This window comes from Protopterus annectens, chromosome 10.part0 (genome assembly GCF_019279795.1).
Source record: "Protopterus annectens isolate FY-2018-M chromosome 10.part0, PAN1.0, whole genome shotgun sequence".
NCBI lineage: Eukaryota > Metazoa > Chordata > Ceratodontiformes > Protopteridae > Protopterus > Protopterus annectens.
Window position 1 is genome coordinate 1,547,104,071 of NC_056744.1, and position 22,947 is coordinate 1,547,127,017.

Sequence of the window (22,947 nt, forward strand, 5' to 3'; positions counted from 1 at the left end):
TAGGGCCACTCATGTTCAGTATATGCTTACATACAGAACATGCTGTCACAGAGTACTATCCATGCCTAGCTTTCAAACACTTACATACCGTGCACCATTATTGCTCCACCAGCTCATACTGATACCAACCATACGGGTGTCACTGTGACAGATACTTCATATGAGTATCATGGCATCAAGCTGCATGACACAAGGTGCATGCACATCACCTTTGCATTACACCATTCACCCAGTGGTCCCCTACATACATATCACATTGTACATGGTTGCAGTACACACATATGTCACACACAGTCCTGTGGTTACCGTATTCCACTGTGGCATGGATATCCTTCTTTGAGGCCACACCTATCTGTACTGTGTGTGATGCTGGTACATAGGTAGCCATTGTACCTCTGAACTACACACATCTACACACAGTCAAGGGTACAATACCACATTTATGGTGTACCTTCAACAACAGCTACAGCTTTACATGGCACAACATTGACATGCCATGATGTTTACTGAGCTCAGACAGTTTACATATGCGGCTGAACTACAGACAACACATCTGTACACATCTGCATACCACATACTCGGGGGTGTCTTCTTCTGCTCTGACAGGGCCCATGTCCACCACATTATTGATGCATATACTCCTCATACATGACATCTGCGGTGGGCACTATGAACAAAATGCTCCTGGATATGTGCACACACACCACACTGCATGGGATGTGCTTCTGTGTTACATCCACAAACCTAACACACACCATGCTGTGGAACATAGGTCCTATGTACATCCCGCAGGGACACTCAGTAGCACTGTTCATGTGATACCTCCCTTGGTGTTTGGGTGACATATGTAGTCCTGGTATCACCACAGCAGCTGTACTGTGTAGAGGTGCAGCTGACACCTGGCTCTGCTGTTCACAGGACACTACCATGGAGAGGTGACACTACTGTGTACACTGTACATGTGCTTACACATGGACTTTCCAGACTGCATAGTAGCCCACTATGCACCTGTGCAGCTACTACATGTCCTTTGTGCATGGTTACTTGGTGTCCCTTCCATTTAGAGTAGCTATCATGCTACTACTATGTCCCATACCTACAGGCCATATGTATCCTGTTATTGTACATACCAATAGGCGATACCTGTGTTATGCATGATATGCCTGTGATACTGTGTAGGATATCTGTCATATCTACCTAGACAACTATACATTACACATATATCACATAGTATCCCCTAATGCAGAGCATACTTGCACGTCGGCCACACCTTACATATGTCATCAACGGTATATGCCCATACACATGCGTGCTGTGACAGTATACATACATATACTATCCCCTGCTATGGCACTTCCTTGTTGGACATCCACTACCAGCAACAGCGTGTGGTATGGCATTGTTCTCTTTAATGCCCTCCTGTAGCATCCCTTGTGGTGTCTCTGCTGTGTACATAATGTCCCATTGCTGTACACATGGTTTCTACAATTGTTGGTATGCTCAGCAAGACATCACTACATAACTACCTTTCACCACTTTATGCATTACGGACAAGTGTAATTAATTACAACCACCATTCACATACAGTACAACTTATTAATATAGATCATGCATTACACAACCTTACATATCGTGTGTTCTACATACGTTGTTGGTGTTTCGTTTCATTTTATTTAGTATCGTTTCCTTTTGTTTACAGTAGTTTCGATAGTAGGACATTTTTTCAGTATGAGCATACGGTTTGAATATCTTGAGAGTCATCCTTATATACGTTGATACCTGCAACATGTGAATTCATCCCACCAATTGCTGTCCCTCAGTGAGTAATTACGTGCATATCACCTGTGCATCTACTCCATTCGGAAATTACGCGTCGACACTGGGATATAATTGGATTCTGCACCTGGGCGTTGGCTATTTGCCCTACCTTCGTGGAGATGGTCTGTATTGTGTTATGTTATGTGTAACTGTAACTGCTATGCATGGGACAAGTATATTTTGGATTCATGTCCCCCGTGGATTGTGTGTGACAGGTGGAGTATTTGGTTCAACATGTGGGTGTACCTGTCCTACCGACGAATGATAATGGAGTATTGCATTCAAAACCTGTAACATGTCTGTTTTTTTCCATTATACAACGCATGCAATTATGCATCCACCTTTAATTGTGTCTCCCACACGGTATGTTGTGGTTATGCAGATGTCATTGACTGACTGTATGTTTGTGCTGCTATTATGGTTTGTATTCCTTTATTATCTACAGTGGGGGATATCGGTGGTTGTACGTAATGGGTACGGTTTGTGGGCCTTGCATCTTGTAAGCAGTATAGTTGTCTGTGTGCTCCATCCCTACTTGGAGAGTTAACAGTTAATAGTCTTTTGTTATGGGATTGTAGGTTGGGCTGTTGTTAATTGGTTTCGATATCATCTGCAGGTGAGCTTGATGCATGTATACCTCCGTAACTTATGTGGTATATCAGCGGCTATGTGTACGTGACAACTATCCCTTGTCTTTCTGTCCCAGATATTTGCAGTCATTGTGGTCGTGTTGTTAAAATAGCCTGTTTGCCAGTGGGTGCCACATTTTCATATGTGAATTGTTTGACACTTGTGGAACACACAGCGGTGTTTACGGGCCAACACGTAGGCACGGTCAGTACTGAGGTAGCACATACTTTTTTCCGCGATACATACCTATTGTTGTGTGACTTTGTCAATGTATCATATTGCATGTAACATATCAGTGTCGTACATACAGGCATGACTATTACATATGTCTGTTACATTTCTTATGGGACATATTCCTGTGCTACCATCTCGAACATTTTCACTTTGTATCGTTCTATGTCAGGACACACCTAGCCAGGGTGGGGCTGTCACTACTACTCTGGGACTAGTAGTGAACATATGCATGAGGCTAGTTTACCGTATGCCTACACCTAATATTCTGATCTGCCTCTAACTTGGCACCAACATAGACATGTTGCAGACACACACACATTACACTCACACAGCGACGCACACGGCACCCTCAACGCACACATACACATACTACGGTACTCACGGGGACAATTGCACACAGTACCTACGTGGACCGCAACACCGGCAGCAGTGACTAACTCTCCCTTCATATCATCATACTATTACACGTGCATGTACTGTTCCAGTACTGTGTTCTGTCGGTCTTTCAGCCTCGTGGTTATGCATATCGGTATGTTACACGTTCCATGGTTGGTGGTATCCTATTATTTTGAACCTCCCAGATGTTCTGATTGTCGTTGCACTATCTATACTATTTACAGATATCGCTGGATACATCTAAGTCACCTTATATCCCTCTAATTCCCTTTCTATCTGTATTATATACATGTATATGTGTACATATATATCTATATACACACATATATATATATATATATATATATATATATTTATATATATACGTCTTGCGGCGAACGTGGCAGGCACACAGCAACGCCATATGCTGTAGGACTCATGTACTGTTCAGGTGTTGGCATTACATGTTCCACTGGCTGTTGTGTTTACAGTGTTTGGGGGCTGCCTATGTAGGAGTCACACATAGGGCCACCCATACATTACAATTTACAGGTGGTCATGTTTGTGTGCCGTCCATTTTACTGTGTGTGCAGGTGGGGAGGAGTCAGTCCATGGGGCCTACACTGTCAGAGTATGTGCTATACGTTCCCTCTTTGCCAAGGCGTTGGGATATTGGGTACGCCTCCATCTGCCTACTGGGGCTGGCACAGTGTGTTCATGGTCTGGAACCCTCTGTGCCTGGACTGGCCTTGGAAATTGTGGTGTGCTTTGTGGCCCTTCACCATTATGTCCCTGCAGCAGCTGCTTCCGCAGGATCATATTATGTAGCATGGCACATACTATGAATATGTGGGCACATGTGCCTGGAGAGTACTGTAAGGCTCCACCAGATGTATCCAAGCACCGTAACTGTGATTTCAGCATCCCGAACACATGCTCTATGATTATTCTGGTTTGTGCGTGTGCCTCATTATGGTGTTCTTGCATATGTATGTGTGCATTTCTGATGGGAGTCATCATCCACGGCTCCAGTGCATAGCCAGCATCCCCCACGAGATGACCATGTGGGATGTCCCACCTGACAAATACCTGATACAACTGTGAGGCATGCCAGATATGGGAGTCGTGGTAGCTTCCAGGGCTGCCAGCACACACATCCATGATAATGCCCTGGGCATTGCACATGACCTGGCAGTTGATGGAGTGGACTCCCTTGCAGTTTATGTAGCGTCTACCCTGCTCACCAGGTGGTGACTTGATTTGCACGTGCGTACAGTCTATCGCACCCAGTACCTCCGGGTATTGTGCCACACGGTGGAAGTGGCGCATATTGCTAGCCAACTCCTCCTGAGATCTGGGGAAGTATATATGCTCATTGGCATGTGGTAACATGGCATCCAGGAACTGGTGTAGTACCCTGGATGCTGATGCCTGTGAGATGCCCATTATATCTCCAGTTGGCCTTTGAAAGGTACCTGTGGCCAGTATTCGCAAGCTTACACATATCTTTGTGTCCATTGGGATGGGTTCCCCTCTGTTGTTTCTTGTTCTCAGGCATGGCCGGCACAGCTCCACTATTTGCTGTAACATGTCCCTGTCCATACTGTAATGCTCTACTATCTCCAGGTCATGTAGCCCCTGGTAGGTTACCCTTGGTCTGAACACTCTCCTTCTCCTCCGAAGCCTGCGGTGGTTGTCGGCATCCTCCTCCACAACACCGTCAGTCTCTAACAAATGCTGATGGATCACAGCTATGGCAGCTCCCAACATGTACATTTTAAAAGTTCCCCATGTGTTTACACCTATGGTGCGGTGTTTGGGAATACACGGCTGTGTGTTGTGTGCATTCACACTTTATACTATTGTGCTGCACACACCGATGATGTCATAGGGTGTGTTTGTACGGCCATAGCTACAGGTTATCTTCTGTGTTTTACTGATGGAACTACAATGGTGTTGCCTTTTGTGTTGAATTACTTTTGCCTGCCATGGATTACCTTTCGACCGTCCCTTACTATTTCTGCACGTTGCATCTACCATTTTCTGGCATGCATCCTGCAGAGCACTGTCATTTGTACTTTCAAGGACATGGCATATCATGCGTTTTGTGTGCTGCTGCCAGTCTGCTGCCAGTTTGCTTTACTCTGCTGTGTCAGGTCTTCTATCTTTGCAATCCGCTACCTCCCCTACATTCTTTGCATTCATATGCCTCCCCTATCCCGTTTTGCAGGTTTCTGCATGCAGAGTTGTCAGCTGCCGTCGATTGGCCTTCGTGGGTTGATTGGTGTTGATTGCTCATTAGTACTCCAATTACACTTCTTCCGCATTTCCTTATATTCTTCCCATCACCTTCCTGTTTCTGCTATTGTTTGCAGGGCGTGCGTCAGATTACTGGGTTTCGGGAACGTTGTCATCCTCGTACACATGCACTTTTGCGCGCAATGTGTGCTCTCAGCTAAACAATTACTCCACACCCCTGTCCTGCAGCTTTGCTTAGCGACGTACAGCCCAGGTTTGCTATGCTCCAATGTGCTTACTGCTACGGTGGCACACCTCTCTGCTGATGTCATGTATTTCCTCTGAGCCACTCCTCGGTGTTTTACCGCTGTGCCGTATGGTACAACCTTACTCCGGCGGGACATTTGTGATTCAGTATTATCTGCCTCATTTGCATGGCATTGACTACTAATTCATAGTTACAATGCCGAAGACTGCCGCGAGTCCTTGGCAACCCTTGCACCTTGATTGTGGTGTTCCATGCATACCATGGTGTATTATGCTGTAAACCTGATTTCTATTACGATGCTATTTTATAACGTTTTTATATTATTTCATTATGTTACACCTTCCGCACACATGTCCTGCGGTTCTGCTGTGAGTTACTGTGGACATGACATTAAAGTTGTTATTTACGTGTTGTGCATCTTTTCTTATGCCATTGTCTGTGTATTTCGCCATTGGCATATGTTAACATTGTGATACCTGGGTCTGGCCCTCTTCCATTACTCCGTTGTTATGTTTGGGAAAATGTAAACCGTTTTTTTTTGGTTTACATTTCCGTGGGCTTATGCTACGCCTGCACCACTTCATGAATCGCTATATGCCTTCATTTGCATGGTGCCACACTGCACATGGGGTGATTAGCATACCTACGCCGGGGGGCTGCGCAGATCTGGCATACGCCGGTAGTGCACGTGGAATTGGATCGTACCTGAATCGCTCGGCGGCCATATTTGGCATTATAACGCCTACGCTATGCGTGCGCCTGGCGCAAGCTTCATGAATACCGGGGATAGTTATTTCCACAGCAGTAATTACAGAGTACTCTTCATCAGTTAGGGAGTACTACAAAGATGCTGTAAAAAAACTTGAAGAGTAAGACTGAATTTATTTCTTTGATAATGGTTTTCCTTCCGGCCATCACTGGATGAAAGTTTGTTTAAAAATACTCTTAACTACATCTCAGTACATATAAACCCCCCATTGCTTAATGCAGTTCTTTCATCCACAGTAATCAGAATAATGTCTTGACTAGATACAACATGCTGAGTGAATAAATAACAGCAGGAAAAAAACAAAACAGCTAAACAAACTGTCAAAAAAGTAAGAAAAAAAGTAATCTAGATGTTGGGAATAGGCTAGGATGGGTGACAATGAGAGTACCAGGTGATGTGTCTCAGGAATTGGAGGCAGTGGACAATGGGTGGTTGCCATGGAGCCCTTCTCTAAGGTGCCAGTTTAACTAAGGCTGGACCTGTGCCTGTAAAAGGTGCTACTGTCCCCTTTAACCACACTTGTGGCATTTTAACAGGCTACATTCTGTATGAATGACTCATTTCTGAGCATTTTATTCAAATCAACATTTTATATTAGTAGATTAATTGGTTCATATTTAAGGTTAGCATTACAAATGATCCATTCCCGGTAGCATTTTTCATGTACTTGTATAAGTGCATTCAAGTATTTAATAATTTAATATCTGTTTGCTGGGGGCTTCTAACTCCTTAACCACCTGTTTGATTTGTATTAAAGATCTGTACTCTGTATCATTTGTTTGGTTTATGACAAAGGTTAGCGGTACAAATTAGTTGCATTTTTTTGTTTACTTGTATGAGCACGGCCCAAGGATTGCAGGCCTAGTGGAAATACCAGGGTGAAAACAAAAGGCTCTACAGGTTGGGGGAGGCCCAGATGGAGGGCTGGAATGTATGACAGGCAAGAAGAGAAGCAGGAAGTGCAGAGAGATATGGAGGGGCAGAAGGGTACTGTAGGAACACAGATGAAAGTGGAGTAGGTAGACAAGAAGAGCCCTTTCAGGTGCAACTCCAAGAAAAATAGATAAGACAGAGAGAGAGAGAGAGAGAGAGAGAGAGGAAAACATGGCAGGATTACAAAAAAGGTTTGGCATGGTGTAACACATTAACTAATTATACTACAGCCAATACCAAAAGAAAGGACTCAGCCACTGTCCTTTTGGCCTGTGCAAATGAGGAATGGTAGAGCCCTGTGCCCAATTCCAAAAGGGGAAATCAGGCGCTCCACATCACATTTACTTGATGTTGTACATTGGCAATCCTTGCTAACATACAATGCTGAATCAAAAATAAAGCCCTTTGAAATTAGTGGGCTTCATGGCATGGTAAAAGCTCCACCTGTATGTGGGAAAAATTACTGTAGGCAGTATCAAATAGAAAGCCAGAATGCTTGCACTACCTAGTTCCACATACAGATGGAGCTGAACAGTGTGATGAAAGAACAGCTTGACCTGTACATTGCTACTGCAAGCAGGCTCCCTGTTTGCAATATCATTTCCATTATTGCATAATACAGATGGAGCTGCTCTGCCAGATCACTTCAGCTGGCTTGGAAAGCTTTGCTCTATGCCTAGAATGAGTAATGCAGTTTGTTAGAATAAAATATTTCGGAATCATATTATCTTGCCTAGGTATATCAGTTCCCTATTGAATTCTGCAGCTCCCACCCTTCAGGATGATATCAGTCCTCGATCAGGTTTAAGTTTAATATCAAGGATGGAATGGTAGAGGCTGTCCACCCTCAAGTTTTTTATATTTTAGAATCCAGCTTGCAAAAAGAAACAAAGGAATGGACAGGAGGAAAAGGAGCAATAAGGAATGAAGAAACAGTAAAGAATATGGATCACTGAATTCCAGAAAATAGTTCAGAGGCAACTGGAAACTTTGGGAAGTACAAATATTTTGAAACTGAGTGCCCTGTCAAAGTGAATCATGTTTGGTTAATTAAACAAGGAAAAGCCAAACTGTGTACTTGGTGCTTAGTGCAAGCAAATTATGCTTTGTTAAGTAATTTTAAATAAGCCAGATTTCTTAACTAGTGCTTACTACAAGGAAAAGCATATTTGATTTTTACTTCAGCAACAAGAAAAAACTATACCACTTAGTTGGTTCAAAATTATACAAGGATTGCTGCTATAATGTACATAAGCTTGGTCTTACTAACAAAAAAAGAAAGAAAATATCCATGGGGACTTACAGACAGATGACTATGATAAACTAGTACATGGGTGTCATTGTATAGAAACATTTCATTAAATAATGTAAAGTTCCGCTAAAAAGATCTATTTGTTAAGGACCACATGTTAGAAGTAGCTATGATGGAGGCAGCTCAAAATCTCCTTCCCACCCCCACCTCCAGTCCCATAGAATCAAAGGTGCATGCCTTGCAAACCGATGACACTATACATTTCTACAGATTTCTAACACATTTTTATGTGCTGAGAAAAAAGCAGGAACCAGATGCTTCCAGCCCTATGAACAGATTGCTGAGAACTATACCTGTTTTATAAATGTTGATTTTAATGGCTCTTCCTTATTAAAAATGTGTTTTAGGTAACAGGTCTGGACACAAAATTCTACTTTGAGAGAAGGCTGGAATATTTCAGAGCAGGGCTAAGTTTTTAGCTTATGTGTTAGATTCCAGATATCTTCTTGGATTACTTACTGCAAATTGTTGTCATGGGACAGAAAACTGATTAATGGCATCATTCTTTTTTTTTAAGTCTGGGATATTTCAGGGTGTGCAAAAGTTTTTGTTTTAGCTGCTACATTCTAGCTACCATCTTAACATAATTACAGCAAAGGGTTTTGTATGAACTGCAAAAATTATTTGTTGCCTTGTTATTAACCTAATAGTTTTACATCCCCTAGAGTACTTAGGTTTTACATGGGTGGGTGGAAACAAAAGAGATGCAAACTGAAAGGAAAAAAGTTTTAGAAAGCTAAGATGTGTTATGGCTTGTCATGTAATATTTCTTGAGGAGAATATTTAACCAAACACTGCCAAATTACCAAGATAAGGCAAGTGCTCTTACAGAGTAAAATTTATAGCTGGATTCCAAAACAGTTTTGCATGGCATAACATGTTCAGCTGTGCATGTTACACCACACACATGACAAAGGTTCATACGTAAGTACTAGGCAGTCATTCTACAGACTATTGCAAACTTAGCCAAAAAAAATATTCAATAGTTCCATTCAACCTCAAGACAGGAAAGACAAGATAGAGTGGGACAAATTTGAGACTGTCTATCCAATTATCTGGGTTTACCTTCAAGATGGCAAGGGTGTTCCTCTGCTTGACATGTAATATAAATATGGGTATGTTGGGATGTGAATCTACGTCTTATTTATCTGTTAATGAAGGTTAGTTCCTTTAACCAGAATTTGATATACAGGTAGTTCTGTGAAGGAATAGGAGGTCAAAGAGGGCTGGATCTTTCATGGCTTGAAAGTCTAGATACAGAGCCACTTCAGGGAGCCTATAAGAGAGTACAGAAAGAGATGGCTGCCAGTCTGTTTTAATAACTAAGATTTTTTGAGGCCACTGATCTTTTCATTATGAATCTCTGAGGACTGTCAAGACTGATATGTTTAGAAAAATACATGCCAAAAGGTACATCATATTCAGTAATGGGTCTGATGAACTACGGGTAATGGGGAATTAAGACTTCTTTGGATCTAGTGGAGATTACTTTGGAAATTAGACAATAGAAGGTTTCCAAACTATGTGTAGATGTGATGGTCAAATGATAAGGAATTATCAATAACAGTGTCTAGTTCCCTTATGACTGGAAGGGTGTGTCACCTATATGGAATGTGGAAATGTCTTGTTTACCAAAATGAACTATGCTACATTTTTTTCACCTTTAAATTGAGACAATTTTTAACATGGTCTAACCTATGTTGAAACGATTGTAAGTCAGTGGTAAAACTTAATAACAACATTTAATTAACGGCCGTCTGCAAACTTAAATATCCATACTGCATGAGTGCTGCACTGACAGCCTGAGAAATAATACCAGCTAGGAGATGGTCTAATACTAAGCCCTGTAGTACATCACTGGTAACATTTTGCTTTCAGAAGTGGCAAATGTGACTTGAGTGACATGGGTTTTGTCAGACAACCAGTTTGCTATCTACCACACAAAATGTATTTATTTATTGATTGATTGATTGATTGAGTGATTGATGATTGATTGATTGTTTGATTGACATTTGTTTACTGGGAATGACCGACTGGGTATGAAACAATTTTCAGTACAGGCCTGGGGAGAAAAGCTCCACATAGATAATAATGATACAAAATGCTTGATTTTAAAGAAGTTTCACAATGAAAAATCAATGCTTGTTTATACAAAGATCGTGAGAACTATTTACACATTTGACAGAATAATAGCATACATTTTAAGTTAAGCTGTTAATGGTTATAATAATTTGAAGTAGTGATGAGGAGAGAATCCAGAGATTGATTAAGTATTATGAATGTGAAAAGCTAGAAAGTCTTATAGGAACAGTGATGAGGAAGAGGAGCAGAAGATGTAGGAGTTGGAGAAGAGGGTGGAATAGGCACATGAGATAGGAGGGGAGTGTGATACATGGAGGAAAAAGAGGAACATGGAGGTAAGATGGGGGTGCAACTTGCTAATCAGGGGAAGGGGGTTATATTCAGATTTACAAGTCTGTCAATAACGCCTGCATGGGTAATAATGTTACAGGCCGTGGCCAGATTCAGATATGCTACATGTGCTGCATATCCACTATTCACTGATTTATTGTTATTTTCAAATAAATTAGTGAGATTAAAGAGTCAGGACCTTCATTTGACAAAATGATGAAAGTCCAGGGCTAACAGATTTTTCAATGTCCAGATTATTAAGGTCTGAGATAATTCATTCCATAGAATTACACATGAGGCTAGTGAGACTAATAGGTCTACAGGTACCAGGATCTGTGATTGATCCACCCTTGTGTAACAGCTGGCAGATATCATCTCATATTCTCCATATACAAGACAATATCAATCAGCTGTTGCCACCTTAAAATAGTTAATGTGTAAAGGTGTGGCCACTGGATATTTGACTCATAACAAAATAGGTATTTTATGACATGAAAAATAAAAAAATTGACTTATTTTTACTGTAATTAAAATTTATAAAGACAGTAAAACTCCACCAGGTAGATGTAGTGTAGCCACATGTAGGAGCTACTTACAAAATGTGAGTAGGTTTGTCAGTAATTATTTATAGACTTGTCAGTTAATTATTTTCATTTAAGAAAAAATTCTAAAGATTTATTGAAAAACTTAAGACATGTAAGGTGGACACAAGGAATTTCTTGGATGACTTTGGATGCTGATAGTCTGTGTACTATTAGACATCATGATGGATTACAGGCAGTTAATTTTATTTACCAGCTAATCTGGCTGCTGATTTTGTAGGATAGTTAATGGATTTCTGTTTAAATAATATGTCTTTACATTCACATGTAGATTATACAGATAGAAACCTGGCAGAGCATACATATGTTTATTTATGGACATGGTTGAGGATGAATATAGTTATTCGCATCATTTTTTCAAAGAGAGATTATGTACTATTTTAGATACATAGATGTTTTTTTTTTCTGTGTAGAGGTAACATACATAATGTCCTGAAATATGTAGAAATCTATCAGAATAGGTATGGACTGAAATTTGAATGTAATATTCAAGACTATGAAATTATTTTTCTTGATGTTACCCTTATAGGACAAGCAGGCAAATGTGTTAAAACTGGAGTTCAGAATATGCCATTATATGCTACCACATGCCATCCTCCCACCACTAAAACAGCCCTGTAATATATGCAATAATGGGCATTCAGAATATGCCATTCCACACTACCCTGTGCCATCCTCTCATACTATACCAGCCCTGTAATATATACAAAAGTGGACGTTCAGAATATGCCATTACACGGTACCATGTTCCATCCTACCCACACTATAGCAGCCCTGTAATATATACAAAAGTGGGCGTTCAGAATATGCCATTACATGCTACCACATGCCATCCTCCCACCACTATAACAGCCCTGTAGTATATACAATAATGGATATTCAGAATATGCCATTACACACTACCATGTGCCATCCTCCCCACACTATAGCAGCCCTGTAATATACACAAAAGTGGGTGTTCAGAATATGCCATTACACCCTACCACATGCCATCCTCCCCAAATTATAACAGCCTTGTAATATTTACAAAAGTAGGCATTCAGAATATGCCATTCCACACTACCATGTGCCATCCTCCTCACACAATAACAACCCTGTAATATATAGAAAAGTGAGCATTCTGAATATGCTATTACACACTTCCATGAGCCATCCTCCCCACACTATAGCAGCCCTGTAATATTCACAAAAGTGGGTGTTCAGAATATGCCATTACACGCTATCATGTGCCATCCTACCCACACTATAACAGCTCTACCATATGGGGAGTTACTTAGTACAATAGGGTTATGTAGTGATAGAATGGACTTTTTAGATAAGAATAATAAGATTATTAAAAAGTTTTTAAGTAGACGTTACTATCAAGTGCAGCCATGTGAATGACTGCATAGAGGCTAATGTACCTACCAGATGCAAGCCCAGGACTAGCCCCTGGAAAAAAATGTCCTGGTGGAATCCCAAATTAAACAGGATATACAACAAAAGGGGAAAATTATGGTGAAAATGAAGAAGTGCAATTCCCATATATCGAGAAACTCATCAAACTTAATAGGCAACTTAGAGGGCTAATTAGGTCAAGGAAAGCCAATTTTGAAGTTAAAATAGCCTCTCAGGCAAACGATAACTATAAGGCCTTCTAGAGCTATGTCAGAAACTTCAAGAGCAGCACACTGTAATGTGCTGAACTGGTGGTTGATGGTGCCACATTTACTGAGCCTGGCAATATACAATAGCAAATTTGTTAGAGAACAAATCCAGTTCCAACTTTGTCACACCACCCCAAACATCCACCCCAAAATACCCTCAAACATAACCCCTCCAACTATAACTTGGGAGCATGTTCTGATTGTACTCATCAAAGTCAAGAACATGGCCTCAATGGGTCCCAGTAACATCTCGGGATGTCTCCTAAATAATGTAAAATATGACTTATCAGTAGGGTTGCCACCTATCTGTTTTTGACGGACTGTCTGGAAATCAAACTGATTGTTCAGTAGTTCAGAAAACACTGTACAAACTCCAATATTCTGTTTCAAAAAAGATACAGACTGTTGGAGTTTGTTAAATCAGTGGATCTACTATGCTTTTTTACAGAAAAGCATAGTAATCTGGCAGAAACAAAGGCATCAGGAACAGAAAAACGAAGGCGGTCACCATTGGCTGACATCATGATGACATTATAAAATGGGTGAAAAGTGGGTGAGGGAAGGGTGGAAATGGGTGGGGTTACAGATGGTGCAAGGGATGTGGATTTGGTCCAGTTTTAGCCACAATGAAAGGTGGCAACCCTACATATCAGGATCCCTGGAGTCATCATTTAACTATAATCTTAAAACAGATTTTGTGTCACATGAATGGAGGACTGCAATGGTCATTCCCTTTCATAATGCAAGTCCTTCAACCAGTCCTGGAAACTACAGACCCATTAGAATACCTAGTCTTATTTGCAAAGTCATGAAATGAATTATCATTGAAATTATTAACAACGACATAGGAGACCTCCAGACACTGGATCCATCACAGTTTGTCTTTGTCAAAGGAAGGGCATACTTACTGAAACTGGTGGACATCTTTGAGAAGGTCACAAAGGCAATGGTTGAGGGGAAACAATGCATACTGCCTACATAGATATGGCTAAAGCATTTGATACAATACTCCACTTGGGCATTGTCAACAAACTTATGGAACTAAGTATAAACCCCTTTAGAACACACTGGATAGCTAGCTGGCTCATTGCTAGGACCCAGGAGGTTAGAATAAGTGAGGCCACATCCACAAAGAGGCCAGTCACTATGGAATGTACTTGGCCAATTCATCTTTGGCATCTACAGTATTTCTTAAATGTCAAAGTCAATGTCAAAGAATTTTTGATAACCAGATTCACAGAAGACTGCAAACTAGGAGCAGTCATTAAAATCCTCTAAGATGAAAACATCCTACAGGAAGGTCTAGCACAGACAAACCCAATACCAAGAAAGCATACCTCTCAACCTGTAAACTTCAAAAATCTGAACAAAGGCCCATAAAAATGGGTACAAATCTGTATGCTGATTAACATAAAAGTTGCATACATAATTGTGCAACCCCGCCCACTCTAATGAAATTTTGGGATACCAACTTTCAAATGCAAACTGAAGAACAAAGAACTAAAATGGCTGAATGGGGCCCCCATACACAGCCTTCACCCCTGCAGCCATTCCAATGTCCAATTACTTGGCTATTTCACCCCATTTATCATGAACACTGTAATGTGCATACTGCTTTACTTTTACAATGATTGTTTGGATTTTATTTATTTAAAACTTGTATTTACATTTTATAGCACAGACACTAATAGACATCTGCTAAACAAAGCAATACAGTCTCACATTGAAAATAGACTTGGCATTAAAACTCCTCTGCCCTTGAAACTCACATTCATTGAAACAGCTTTGAAACCTACATTCAAAGGAAATGCATCTGGCCAGTGGTGAATAAAGATTACCTTTGGGCTTTTTTCAAATCATAGGTCCCCTTGCACATGAAACATACATATTTTCTTTGATACACCTTCCTGATTGTACTAAATTATATTCCTTGTATAATAAAACACACTTATCAGACAGCATTTTAAATGTATTGTTTTGAACAATTTTTTTCCATTAAGCAATGAAACAAAAATGCATGAACCAATAATGACAAAACTGACCAATTCAGAACATAACCTCCAGTTATCCCTAACTGGCCATTTCTCTCTCTCTCACACACACACACACACACACACACACACACACACACACACACACACACACACACACACACACACACACACACACACACACACAATCACTGCTGTGAATTGATTAGCACACTTAAAAAGAATGACTGCTGTGAATGCATTATAGCACCTTTTGGGAAGTCCGCCACCTTGGATAACTATGTTATTCATAAAACACACTTAAAAGTTGATTCACTAGTCAGAGATCTCATATAGATAGTAACCTAGCCTTTGACCAACATGTGCCAAAGGTAGTAAGAACATCCTTCTATATTGTTCAAATTATAAGCAAGAGCATGACATCTAGGTTCAGAGTGATCATCATACCACAGCACTCTGCCATAATCTGATCCATCATAAAGTATAATGCCCCCTTCGGTATGTACCTGACCAGACACATGCAACAAATGGAATGTCCACAAATACTCCTTCCAAAAAGAATATAGGGAGTAAACACAATGTCCTGTGATTATCATCTCAAAGCCCTAGCTCTTTACTCGGCAATATATTGACTTCTGAGAGATGATCTTTGCCTAGCATACAAGGCATCCCTGGACCCTGTTTTGATTAAATGTTTTAACAGCCACAGAACAAACAGCATCAGAACTATGATGATGTGAGGTACTGCCAGCTATGCCAGGAGAAGTAAGGCAGTGGAGGTGCAACATATGCCAGCATAGCTAGGTAGAGTTTTGTAAAGAATTATATGTCATTTGTATATCAAACTGATTTGTATAGGTGCTTGTGTTGAAAATGTATAAGTTGCTTGTGTTACAAATGTACTAACAGGGGGTTCTGCCGGACAGAAAAAGAAGTATAACTGTATGTCAGACTGTATGTTAACTATTGAAATGAATATATTGTAACACAGGATACCAGAAGAGAAGAGGTTAATCTCAGTCCAGCTAACTTAAAAAAATAGTTTGAAAATAAATTACTTAATTTAGGCAATAAACATTGTATCTCACAGGTCTCAGTGCAGCCACAGACAAAAGCTCTGTGCTAGAAAGCCTTCTGTATTGTCTTTAGCAGTGAACTAATTGCTTCTCTGGAAGCATGGAAGTTTTAAATTGTTTTGTGATTTCCAGAAGCTGCAACAGATCTTAGCAAACCTCTAGGTGCATAAGGTAGCAAATCTCTACTAGATCCTGGCAGCCTCTAGTAAAGCAGTACTATGAAAACCAGAAGTCAGATGACCAGATGTATGTGATGTTATTCTGTAATCCAGAACTAGAATGATGTTTTAATACCAGATGAGACAGAAGTTTCGGAGCAGTCTGTTTTTGTAACCTGACATAGAAGCATCACTGACCTACTTCATCTTGCCTTGCTTTAGTAACTAACCAGGGAATAGTAATTTTTGAGATCAGTCAGGAAAATATAGTGAGATTAGTTAAGTACTTTGTTGTATCTAAGTGAATCTGTTCATCTGTATTATTTTAATATTTCCTGTGATTGAAACTCTGTTTATTGTAAATAGATATTTAGTATTTTCATGTTCTTTTATTATTTATTATTAAATGTACTTAAGTACTTAAACTTTTCATTGTGGCTGGTCCTTTAGAGAATATTTTAGCCTTTGAGAGTACTTATATTTATTTCGTGGCACTGTGTCCACTCCTGAAAGCCTTACTGCATTGGTCAAAACATTACAATTTGTATTAGTATTAATTTTACTCAGCATAATTGGGCTCCCCTTGTAAGAGCCTTTGGAGTGTCTGGTAGCAGTCGCTACCTTATAGTCTGGGAAGAGGGGCATAGCTAGTAAATCTGTGCCAGCCTTTCCCAGGTGTGTGTGTGTGTGTGTGTGTGTGTGTGTGTGTGTGTGTGTGTGTGTGTGTGTGTGTGTGTGTGTGTGTGTGTGTGTGTGTGTGTGTAAATCAAATCTTGAAGAGTGTGTGTGTGTGTGTGTGTGTGTGTGTGTGTGTGTGTGTGTGTGTGTGTGTGTGTGTGTGTCTCTGTGTGTGTGTGTGTGTGTCAGCTGCTTGGAGAAGGGACACAGACCACTGGTTTTACAGAGACAGTGGTGGAAGGCTTGGACACTCGGCTGAGTATTCAACTGTACAGATGTGCCAGTGGGGAGTCTTATTGGGGGCCTGGAGAGAGAGAGAGAGAGAGAGAGAGAGAGAGAGAACCCCAGACCCCGGACTGAGTGTGTTCCCTGTGTGCTGTTAAGGGAAATTGTGCTTGATGCAGAGAGCTATATCTGGAAATACTTTGTGCATCTATTTTTATCCCAAGTAATAGTCCATCTCCAGTGTCAGTGGTGAGGATTCAGGCTCCTAGATTACTGACCCAGAGAGAAAGGACATCACAAGAACTATATTTAAAAACCTAGATTTTGCTTGAGACATAAGTAGGATATGTTGCAGAGACAGATATGTTTCTTAGATAATTCCCATTCTCTGAAACAGATTTTCCATTCATGTAGTTCCTCCTTATCTCTATTGAAGCACAACTTGGACTGATGGGTGGATAATCAGAAATTCAACCATGGTTTGGCTCCTACATCTCTAACAGAAGCAGTCAGTTAATCACTCTCTTATATAAATCAAATTTGTGGTCACATTTGGGTTGCACAGCTAGACTTATAAGGGGCCTAGTAGCCATTAGCTCAGTATACACCTATGAATGTATGCACTTTAGAGGTTATAAAAGATACTTATAATAAAGTGAATATAAGAGCTAGGGATGAAGCTTTATATTAACAGTTAAACTGGAATGCAAATATGAATTATAGAAGGCAAAAGAAGGATGATATTAAAGATATTTGTGATAATGTTTGTTATTTTGTGACAGAGTATGGAGTATTAACAACTCAAACAGTGCAAATAGTAAAAGAAGGATGACATTTTTTTTTAGAAATTATACAGTATTAGTTAGAAGTTTTCTTTGTAGTTTAAGTTTGTCCTATAGAAGGCCTAAAAATCTGAAGGATTATTTAGTGAAAAATAAATAAAGGTTGTCAGAATTAAATAACTAGGAATGCAGGAGAAAATGTAGGAGAAAATGTGGGATGTTTTACTTGTGGAAACTGCTATCTCCCGGATTCACAAACGGTGGCCCTACACTGTTCCTGCATGGAAAGCCGTGCGGGATGCAAATCACCTCATCTGCTGGTTTAAACAATGCAAATGAGGTGATTATGTGATCCACGAAGCTGGTTGGACTCCATGCAGGAACAGTGTCAGACCAGAAATGTATTTAGTTAGTAACTGAATACATTTCTGCATCTGAACAAACAGAGGCAGGACACCTTGTGGAAAGCATATATTGCAGTCAAACACACATGCCAATGGCCAAATATAAGGCTATTAGCATTAAAAACAGTTTATTTTTGTTAAAATTAAACTTTTTTTGTCCATTCTTGGGTGCTTAAGCTTAAGGCAGCAGTGTGCAAATAGGATCATGCTAAAAAAATGAGAAAAGTCAATTTTAATTTAAGTCTGCATTTTGCCATTATAGTCAATGGCATGCAGAATGTAAACAATACCAGGGAGCACTGGTTGTCAAGGGGAAAGGGTCCGTTTAAGTGCAGTAACTAATGACCTACACACTAGGGTATACAAATGAGAGGAGTTATACTGAATCACAGATTTCATTGAAGTGTCAGCTTGTACCTAACCATGTAGGTGCAGCAATACAACAGTGCAAATGTAAGAGTTGAATGACTTCATAAGAGGGTGTGTCATGCTTGCTGTAAGCTCATTGGAGCTCTGTGGCCCATGTTTGCCCTTAGCTAAGCACAGCTAAGGAGTGTGTCAGATGTGCCTGAGCACTGTGTATATAGCCTAAACAGGTGTGTGTGCTATGCACCGGGATTTAAACAAAAAAATGAAATAAAAGAGGAAATGGCAGCACTGTTTACATATGGGCAGTGGGTATGCACGGCGTGCCTTGGGGCTTACATAGGGAGGAACTGGGAAGGGAAAACAGCACTAGGAAGGCAGTCAAGGAGAACTAGCATAGCTGGTAGGTGGAGTGTATCAGAATCAGCCAATTACACATGCAGCAGCCCAGCACGCTAATATAAACTATGCAAACACCCTACAGACTGTTTTTTTCCCACAAACTCTACATCACCGGTGTACACAGATGGGAATTTTTAACTGTTAAAACTAACTAAAAATGTTAGAGGCTGCTGCTGCTTTACTCCATCAATATGTGCTAGAGACCTGAGGGTGGTGAGGAGGAGAATGCTGACAAGTGACTCACAGTGAGGAGGAGGAGAAGAGTGTACAGTCCCAGGGTAACCTACCAGGGCCTACATGAGCTGGAGATAGTAGAGCACTATAGGGTGGGCAGGGACATTATACAGCAAATCGTTGAGCTGTGCCAGCCATGCCACACACAGAACTTAATAGAGAGGAACCCATCCCAGTGGATTCCAAGGTATATCTAGGCTTAAGAATACTAGCCACAGGTACCTTCCAAAGACCAACTGGGGATATCATGGAAGTCTCACAGGCATCAGCATCCAGGGTACTCCGCCATTTCCTGGATGCCATAACAAAACATGCCAATGAGCACATATACTTAGAAAAAATGTTGAACCGCTCCAAATCAGGAACCAAAAAGAAGCAAAAGAACCACGACCATCAACCACAAGTTAGCAGACACTAACAATAAGGCATCGACCAGGAATGTAGTAAATCACAATTTAATCCACACATAGACTGAGCGCTTTCTCCAGGTCAACTGGCTTCATCAGAGTCAATTTACAAACAACACCCAGCTTTCCTTATATACACCCACAATTAATCAATTAGTCAATTAAAAAATAATATAAATCAATAAAATTGAGTTAATTACAGCATATTAAACCCATCATTGAGCCAAGAACTTTATACAAAATATTCAGTTACCTTGGCAAAAATGTTAATCAAAATAAAAAGATATGTACTATGTTATATATGAAAAGAAATATACTTACAAATATTTAAAAATAAACATTACATAGAAAATTTTTCATTATATTACAACATATAAACTGTCACCCAGATTAAATTATATTTCCTCTAGATGAAATTATTCATTAAAATACATTTTAGTACTAAATAGTACTTTCTCTCAAATAAATGAAGCACATATTTTAATACAGGTTTTAATGCAATGCATTCATTTAACCCAGGATACCTTGTGGCATTGAGTCTTATCTGCCACTCTGTTTCAAGTAAAGCTACACAATTCCCAGTGTCACCATTACTATTTGGTTTTGTTCTGTCCACTATAAAAAATAAAAATTTGTTATATGTAGAACATACTTTAGAATGCATGTAAAGAGAGTTATGTTCATCCTTCCTTCTAATAGAGCTAACATGCTCCCTAACTCTCTCCTTAAGACATCTTGTTGTCATGCCCACATAAAATGCCTCGCACGACATACAGGATGCAACATACACACAATTTTTTGTGACACAATTACATGTACCCGGGCATGCAATAGTACGTTTATAACCAGCCACACTTAGATAGGTTCCCACAGAAATATATCTACATGATTTACATCTACCACATTTATTCATACTGGATGTTACAAAGTCATGGCTAGTTTTTTCCAATATTTCTTTTAAGTTGTGTCCCCTACCATATGTTATAGCTGGTTTTACACCCAATACAGCTTTGACATCACTACTCAGGAAGTATTCCCACAATTTCCTCAAATTGTCACTTAGTTCTGATGTTTTATCATTATATCTAAGTATAAACCTTGATGTTTCATCACACAAATTCCCCATCGCCCGTCTAGGCTTCAACATTGATGTCATTCCAATTTCGTTCTTATTTTTCAAAATGGGCATATATCTACTCCTTCTCTTCCTATATATTTCTTTTTTGATTTTCTTCAACATTTCTATGGGGTACCCCCTTTCCAAAAACATACCTATGAGTGTGTAAATTTCTGACCTAAAGGTTTCCTCATCACTAACAAGTCTCGAAAGTCGAATCATTTGGCATTTGACTAGTCCTTTCCTTTGGTGTAAAGGATGACAACTTAAATAATGTAGCATTGAGTTAGCATAACTTGGTTTCCTGTATATGGTACTACTTATTTCGATTCCATTCTTCAAAATCTTGATATCCAAGTAGTTAGCTATATCCTTGTCCCATTTATAGGTAAACCTCAAAAAATTAGATGTTCCATTGAGGTATGCCACAAAGTCTGTTACACTTTGTTCATCCCCTTTCCAGATTATTAGAATATCGTCCAAGAATCTATTATAGGAGATTATATTATTGGCAAAGTTAGAACCTAAAACATGTTCTTTTTCCCATGCCAGTAATGCTAAATTGGCAAAAACAGGGGCACAGCGTGCCCCTATTGCTACTCCTGTTAGCTGTTGATATATTTCTCTTTCGAATATGATGTAATTATTTTTTAATATTAGTCCCATTAAATCATAGCATAACTCAAGTCTTTCCACATCAAAGCTTGGACTAGTCAATAGACTATCATAAAAAAGTTCAAGTCCTTGTTCATGTGGAATTACTGAAAAAAGATTGATGACATCTATTGTCAGAAAACTATAACACTCATTGTGTAGAAATTCCACTTTTTTTAAACCTCTCAAGACAATGCCATGAATCTTTTAAAATATGGGTTGCATCAACTATTGCTTCCTTACATAGTGTGTCCACAAGAGCCGCCAAGGGTTCCATCTTGGACCCCTTAGCTGAAACTATGGGTCTAAATTGTAGCTGTTCCGTTCCTTTGTGTGTCTTAGGTATCCCAAAAACCTAGCCATCTGAGGATGTTTAACCATGAGGTATTCATATTCCACTTCATTTATAACCCCTGGAATAGTGCATCATGTAAATACAAATCAATTTTATGATAGGCCCTATTCATTTCATTCCTTGTCGCTCTACTATAAGTTCTTTCATCATTCAAAATTTTCATCATTTGGCAACAGTAGTCAACATTACTCATGATCACCATCCCTCCACCCTTATCAGGTCTCATAAACCTGTATCTATTTAGTGAAATTAATTCATTGAGCAAAATTCTCTCCTCATTATATAAATTATCTTCTATTGTTTTTCTGAGAGCAGATTCTCCTAAACTCGTATTCTACTAAATGCTCAAAAGAATTAAGTTCCATATTCGGGTGGGATGAATGTACTTTTTCTTTTATTTTCCCTTGTTCATGGTTAACTATGTCCTCTACTTGCCTTCCATTAAAATGTAATTTCAAATTTAACTTTCTCATATAGAGCTTCAGTTCAATGATTAATTGTGTCACATCAATATTATAACTAGGTACAAATTTGTTTCCCTTACTAAAAGTTCAAAATAAACATCATTGATTACTAAGTCCGTATAATTATATATTATAAACCCTTTTTCTTTTAAAATCTCGTGCTTCATACCTACATATGCCTCTAGTGAATTACTGACACAGCTGTCCCTCAAAATAGCATTCTCACCTTCCATAAATTCATGTATAGAATTCTCATTTTCAAATGTTGTGTCATAAAGTTCACAATTCACCACTGTTTTGACCTCATTATGAAATTCCTTACTGTTAGCCACAAACTCAATATCAATTGAGTCACTGGTTTTTGAAATAGAATTACAACACATATTCACTTCTTGAA